The sequence below is a fragment of the Aphelocoma coerulescens genome, chromosome 4A, assembly GCF_041296385.1.
Source record: "Aphelocoma coerulescens isolate FSJ_1873_10779 chromosome 4A, UR_Acoe_1.0, whole genome shotgun sequence".
In the NCBI taxonomy this organism is placed as follows: domain Eukaryota; kingdom Metazoa; phylum Chordata; class Aves; order Passeriformes; family Corvidae; genus Aphelocoma; species Aphelocoma coerulescens.
In genome coordinates, this window is record NC_091018.1 from 13,451,987 (window position 1) to 13,459,484 (window position 7,498).

Sequence of the window (7,498 nt, forward strand, 5' to 3'; positions counted from 1 at the left end):
GCTGCACACTACCCGAAGCCAAAAGAGAATGTAGTTCTCTTACTGTCCAGTTTATGACAAAACTGAAAAGCCCCACCTGAAGCAGAGCCTTAAAGTATTAGATCACAAATAGGATGCAGTTTGGACCAGGAATTCCTGACTGAAGAGTACACATTCTAAGGAAGGAAAGCAGTATTGACAGATTTCTGCTATGTACCACAATAAATCTAGGGAAAGATGTGGAACTCTAAATTCAGTTTTGTTGGTGCCAATAGTTACGTCTTATCAGCAGAACAATCATAGATCACCATAGAAAACAAAATACCTAAAAACAGACTTCAGAGGAAACTTTGAACAGCCATTGCAAAGAAGACTGAATAGTTAGCACATAATGAAATATGTTCTATGCTGCTTAGAGACATTCAAAAGAAAGAAAATGAAGTGCTATGGAAATGGAAGGTTTTATTTAATTTTTCACAAAATCCAGGCTAAAGTTCATAACCACAGCTAACAGTAGTCAGACATACTACAAAGAGTCCATGAGATTAGGATACATCATGGCTAAAAATATGGCTAAAAATTGTCTTCTTTCAGCATGTTCCATACTCTTCTCACCAGGATCTCTTGAGTCTTACAGTTTCCTTTAAAGGAGTCATAACATTTTAAATATGGTGCCCTAATTTAGTATGAAACCGTTTGGGGAATTCATTAGAGAAAAGACTAGACTTCAGTGAGGACCTTGACCTCAATAGTTTTTCTGTTTACATATGTGATGGCAGAAGTTTTTGACAGGAACAGCAAGGCCAGCTCCTGATACTTTTTTCCACAATTATTTTTTTTCCATTTACAGCCTAGATAGAAAAAGAAATTACTTCCCCTTAACTTTGTTCAGATTTTTCATTTGAGCTCAATTTTTATAAAAATACGATACTCTTTTTAAAAAAGTAGCAGTAGTCCTAAGCACGTATGTTTGTGGGCTGGGTGCTGCTTCAGCTGCATTTCTGAGGAACATGGAACAGGGAAGAACAAACAATATCTTCTGTGGTGCTCCTGTACATGTTGTTCTCACAGGGAGCATTTGCATGTGCACGTATTCCTCTGGATTTGCACAATGAGAAGTAATGTCGGTGAGGTTAGAATGACTCAATTTACTGCTTATCTGTAGCCATTCCTGTAAGCCTTGGGGGCAAATACACATCAGTAGATTGCGTGAAGGACGGACATCATCTTGTGTGCAAACCATATTTTAGTGCAGAAAGGAGTACTAAACTCATTTTAGAGTAACTGGCTTCCTGTATAACAATTCACCTGTTACACAAAGATTAAATGGTGTGTTTCTTCGGGTTTTGATAGTTTATTTCTTAAAGCAAAAAACCAAATCAACACATAGTCCTTAACACTGACAGACAGAGCTCTTTTCTATACTTAATAATATAAAAACACATTTGAGAGAAATTCCTAAAACTTATTTGGTGATAGACTGGCAATCTGCTTATATGCAAGCCTTATAAAGTCATCTTGTTATTGTGAACTGTGTTTTGTGATTTTTTTAAACAACCTGTAAATGACTCTTGGAACATCTGTTTCTATGGTTGTAAATGCCTATAAAAATCAGTACAAACTAATCCTTCTTTCATCAGATATACTTTCTTTTTGTTTCAGAGATTGCTGTGCCCAGAGGGTAAAATTATGGAGTCACAACAGAGAACTCTAGCCCAAGGACAGAAGTATTGCATATGCTTTAAAGCAAGTAGGTAGCCTTCAAGTACTAAAAATATTCTGTGCATCCTGTCTCAATTCCAGCAAGCCACCAGTCTGCCCTGACTTGCTCCAGGAGTTCTGCTTCAGCTTGTTCCTGAACTTGTAAGGGAGTCCTTCTACGACAGACTTGCAGCTTCCATTCTTTCCTGATTTACGAGACACTGCACCTCTAAAAATCTCATTTACCCAGCTTGTCAAAAAGTTGGGATTTAGCTGGAATTCAAATTATATTCTTTTAATTCTGTCTTTGTGGCAAAGCTTTGAGTCATACCTTGTTTTTTCTAGCACAACCCCGTTCTTCAGAGGCTGATAGATCACTGCACTGTTTCCCATCAGCCCAACACAGTTACCTCCATAGCACTGTGGAACATTGAAAAAGGAACACAAATTCCAGGAGAAATGTCTTTTAAAATGTAATTTATGGACAGTTTGCTGTAGTGGTACAGACCTCTTCAGCAATTTCGGCTATTACACTGAACAGTGTAGGAAAGGTATATGATTATTTTTCAGCTGGTCACCTTTTTCAGACCCTTTAGGAGTCACCACAAAACATCCCCCACATACACTTTTACCTCTTCCATCCACTTAGGTCTGTATAAGCTCTTGCTTACATGAACAAAGATGCCAGAATAACAAGTTCCTACATTTTTAATAGCATTTTTCAGTCAACAGGTCAACATTTCCTTTTCATAGTAACTTCATTGCCAAAATCTTTTGGGTCTAAATTGACCTGTTTCCATTCATAATATTTGTAGAACACAAAACATTTGTGCAAGAAAAAAACCAGAAATGTCATATAAAGATGGGAAATGCAGCTTAACGTAAAAAAAAATTATTTGAAATCTTACCTTAAAAAGTGCTTCCTGTGAGATGAAGGATTTGACTCAGCACTCAGATCTGTAAAGTAAAAGCATTTTTTATGAAGACCCCAGGTGAAAGTCAGTCTATAATGCTGTGGTAAAGTTAACAAACTCTTAAATGCTTGCACTTGTAACATTGACTTCCCTTTTAGCATCCAAACAGAAGAGAATTCTACTTGCACAATCAGTTTGTCATATCAGTGGCTGCTACCTACTTGTACATGTTGTTCCTCAGGTTTACAATTAATGTCATGTATGCAAGAAATATTAATGGAATATGCTTCATTTACACAATACTTCTAATGACTGTGCTTTTGTTTCTGTCAGTAGTTCTATTACAGGTTAATTCCTGGAGTCAGTTATTTAATGTATTCGTATTACACTCTATATGCAAATTGTTTGCAAAAAAGACTTGTTATTGTTGTAGTAGCTACAGAAGAAGTAAATGCTTGTGAATGAAGCCGAGTTCTGAAATTCACAGGCCCTGGGGCTGGGGAGGGGAACGGTTGCATTGTAAGGTGTTCTCTGCCCCTGCTACTCTGGTACTCAGAGGCCAACACTGCCCAAAAGCAGAGATCCCCCTGTTATCTGCCATGATATCTGGCTCCACAGGCCAGCCCAGGTATCAGTATCAGACAGCTGACAAGTACCCCGATAACAGTTTCTTCTTGTTCAGATGAATAGTATCATTTACAGACCTATTTTCTTACCAGACAATGATACTTAAGAAAGATGATGCTAGGGAGTTTCAGCTTTCGCCTGTGCTACCTAGATAATTTAACTCCTTCATTGGTATTCAATGGAAGCATCCTCACATAAAAGACTTGTAGCAGCTTGAGAAAATGAGAAGGCAGTGCAAAAATAGGCAGGGTAACAAAAGGTACATTATATCCACTGGACAAGCAGCCTGAGCAACTCCATCTCTTTCCAAGTTTTAGAATATTATTTTTCATTACTTCATCCACCTGTATTATCAGACCTAACAAGAGATGCCTTGCTTATCTCCTCATTATCAAGGATACAAACAGCACTAGGGCTGTTTTTCCTTTAGATGTTATTGATTAGCATTGACAGTAACACCCTTCAGGAGAAAAGGAAGGAGCAGCCCAAGTGTCAGCCCAGGACACCAGAGCACAGCAGTGGCAGCACCTTTTCTCCCCTCACGCACAAGTGAGGGTCAGTTCTGCCTGCAGAGGCTGCTCAGCAAACAGGTCATGTGCAGAGTGTGTAGCACAGGACCAGTGCTAGTTCTCAGAATTTAAAGAGTTGCTTAAAGCAAAGCAGTTACTTCTGTCTTTCTAAGACATGTTTTCACACTGGACTTGTGTATGTTATGATAAGATCTGAACTCCCCAAATACCAGCTACATGTTGGGCTGGCATAGTAAGTTTATTCCTTCTTATAAGCACACTTCTCATATTATAAGGAATTCTATAATTTGGAGACAAAGCACATAACAGAACATAATTTCACTCTTTCCCCTTTTTATCTCTGCTGCCTATCAAAGTCTGTTTTATGCTGAGCATTTGACACAAAACTGCTGTGTCTGGAGAATTAAATGTTAGACTGATGTTCACTTCCCTTCCCAGAAATGGCTGGCCACAGGAGACAAGGCCTTTAGACTGAAATATTGCTGTACAGAGTAAACCAGAATTCCTACGAGCAGCAGAGCTGACAAAACCTTCCAGGTTTTTAAGACTTGAATCCCTAGCTCTTTTTCTTCCATATATTCCCTGTTTCATAAGGATAACTTCTCATTGCTCAACTAATGCTGTTACTATAAAAGATCATTCATTATTCACCATTTCCATGCTAAACCAGGTTGCCATGTGACTGCACATGAAAATCCTGTGTGTCTACAACTTTGACCCAATATCAAATTCTTATCAAAAAAGCAAATTTATAAGGTGAGACACCCTTTCCTCATAGAGCTTTCATTGTCAAGGCTTGAGTCTGTCCTAGTTATCCTGTGAAAGCAGCTTTGTCCAATGCCTCAGGTAGGAATTTCAGATAACAAAACTCACCAACTTGTTCAAGTTTACTCACAAAATTTGATTTGTAAGCAATGCTACTTTTTCATCCTTTTCCGTATTTTGTATAATAATTTCAAATGTTACACACTTTTATACTCTTCTGCAAAGTGCTACAACAGCACTTGAAGTGCATGGAGTCCTTGCAGTGCAAATGAAGCACTACAGACAGAAATTACACCCTAATTTCTAAGCATCTCCTTTTACTTTTGCTACTCATTTAATGCTAAAACTATAAATTAATTTCTGAGACTTGTTTCCAATTTTCACTTTTTTTTACATAGCCAACCCAGCAAATGCTCAATGCTCAATGCAATTTCCATTACCTTACATCCCATGCACAAAATTTAGGACCGTTCAGAATTTATCTTGCAAATAGACATAATTATCTGGGGAAGTTATCACACAAAGCAAAGGAACAAGAATAGGTATTTCCACAGAAAAAAAGACTCCATGAAAACTGCAACAGACATTTAATGAGCTTCCACTGACTTCAGCAGCATAGGGCTCCGTGCTTACTTGGAGAGAATCGATTTAGATGACTGAAATATTGTGAAATTAATCTCCAATATGACCCCACTAACTTTTCTGGTGCTACACTGGGCACAAGGCTGGCTCACATGCTATAAAAAGTGTTGGCATAAGCACAAGGGAGTTCAGTAAAAATGTTAGAGGATTTGTGATGAACAGGAGGCTTAAACAGTTTTAAACCAACAACGCAAGATTTAACTTAGACTTATTATTTTTCCATGGTGTAACTTAGTGGCAATTCCTCCTAATACTGGATTAAAAAGTTTAAAATAAGCCATAATAAGCCATATTCAATATCACAGAAGGTCTACAGTAATAATACCAATTAAGCCTAATAACGATCTTAGTCTGTAGGTCTAAGACATTCCCCTGGGTGTTATGTGATACTTCAGCCAAATACTGAAATGTCCCATTCAGGCAAATAAATAGTTTTAGCAAATCAAGTATAAAATGCCTGCCACTAACCCAAAATAATGATAAATAAATGCTGTCAGGTTTTTATCTCATGATCAACATTATTCCCAGAAGGATTCCTGCTTTTTTTCCCCACAGGCCAGGTGAGGAAATGGAACAAGGATGTGTAATATTCAATTGACATCATGGTTTTTAGGCCTGTCTGAAGACAGAATTGGTGCAAATCCATCTGGAGCTGGTAAGAGGGCTTTCTGAGAGTTATTATTCATGGTATCTCAAAGCAAACTGCCCCATTTGCAGAGAAGATATGAACCCCCTCCTCCTCCTTTCCCTAACACACCTTTTAAGATTCAGAGGAGAGGAAGGGGTAAGAATTACATTTCAGGAATTAAATTTCAGAATCTGCTAGAGAATTTTACATCACTGGTTCTACAAACTTTAGACTACTACACTCTACTCCTTGCAATTTAGCCAAAATATTTCAGATTATTCAGGCCATTCAATATCCAAAAATGCATTGTGGGAGCCTCTTGCTTCTGCTAACAGGCAGATGTATTGGGGTGGCTGTGGAGCATTACTCAGGCAGGATTATCAAGAGTTTGATTACTTATTTTATTTTGCTTATTTTGATATTGTATTGACTCAACTTGAATCTACACCACAGGTCCCAAATTGCTAGTGAGTTTCCTCATTTTATTTTCAAATTATCTTCCCTTGAACTGCTCTGCCTTTGTAGTATGGCAGTGACCAATGGCACAGGTAATCTCCACTTCTTTGCTAAAAATCACCTGCTTCCAAGAAAGGAAAGGACAGCTGTTTAATAGCAGTAACCACTCCAGTTCTGGAAGCCTGACTTTTCCTCCGAGGTGCAAACCAGGCTAAAGCCAAGCAGGACCAGGGCTGCCACCTGCTGTGCAAGTTTAATTTTTGTTCTCCATTTCAAAAGCGAGCAATTTTGTAACAAAAGGTAAATTGAAGAATGCAGATGTCTAGCCTGATTTCCTTCATTAAATTATCCTCTAGAGGAGAGGAATTTGACACGTGGCAATAGGGAAAATTGTCTTGAAGCACAGGCGTGTTCACTGGTGCACACTCACAGGGTCTGCAGGCAAGATCACAGGGGAAGGTGCCTCACCTGAGAAGGTCACACACACCTGCTCTGTGACCTTAGTTCATGTGGGTACTGTCTACATGTGTACAACCCAATGTACTTCAACATATCTCAATATCTCAAAATAGCAACTCCTGGGGACATTTGAACTATTTGATACAGCATGTGAATGAATGCGTAAGAACTATCTGCAACCCTACAGATAATACCAACTTTCTGCTAAATGTTCACCAAATTGCACTTGTCTTCTTGACTGATGCTTTCTTTCCTGTTGGTTTGGGCTTTGTTTTGTTTGTTTGTTTGTTTTTTTAAAAAGCAGATTTTATATAGATACCAAGTATTTTTAAAATATCCTTGTTTCACTTACATCATTTGCAGATCAGAAAATCTCACTGCACTACAGAAATAGGAGAAGGCCTGCACTAGTATTGTGGTGAAGACTTTAAAGAATCTTTTAATGAGAAAACTGTACCTTATTCTGCTTGTGTGGCTGAACCTCTAGAATTTTCTTTGCTTATCTAGTGGCCATTTGTGCTTTTTGGACTTAATAAAACAGCAGCAAGCAGATCTGAAAAACAGGAATAACATGAAATGTTTCAAGCTGGAATATAAGGACTTTTGTTCTTCTTTCCCCCTTCTTTGTATAATTTTTTCAATGACATGCTCCTGGAGCTCCTTTGAGCTTATGTGCCCACACTATAGTTTCAGCTTATCCCCTTTTCTCTGCTTTTAGTAAAGAAGGCTTTGTAGAAATAATTTGGGCACATTTGTTCACCATTACTTAGAGTTCTAAACAGAAAAATCTGTTGCTG

General features: G+C 38.1%; 1 protein-coding gene across 1 annotated transcript in view; it reads right to left on the minus strand.

Moving 5' to 3' along the window:
• Nucleotides 1-7,210, minus strand: part of ACSL4 (acyl-CoA synthetase long chain family member 4) — a 50,080-nt gene extending 42,870 nt beyond the window's left edge. Inside the window, exons 1-2 of the mRNA XM_069015386.1 lie at nucleotides 7,159-7,210; nucleotides 2,589-2,637 (exon numbers count right to left, since the gene is read on the minus strand). The gene's annotated coding sequence lies outside the window, so the exon portion shown is untranslated. The remainder of the gene's footprint in view (nucleotides 1-2,588; nucleotides 2,638-7,158) is intronic.
• Between the last annotated feature and the right edge of the window lie 288 nt (nucleotides 7,211-7,498).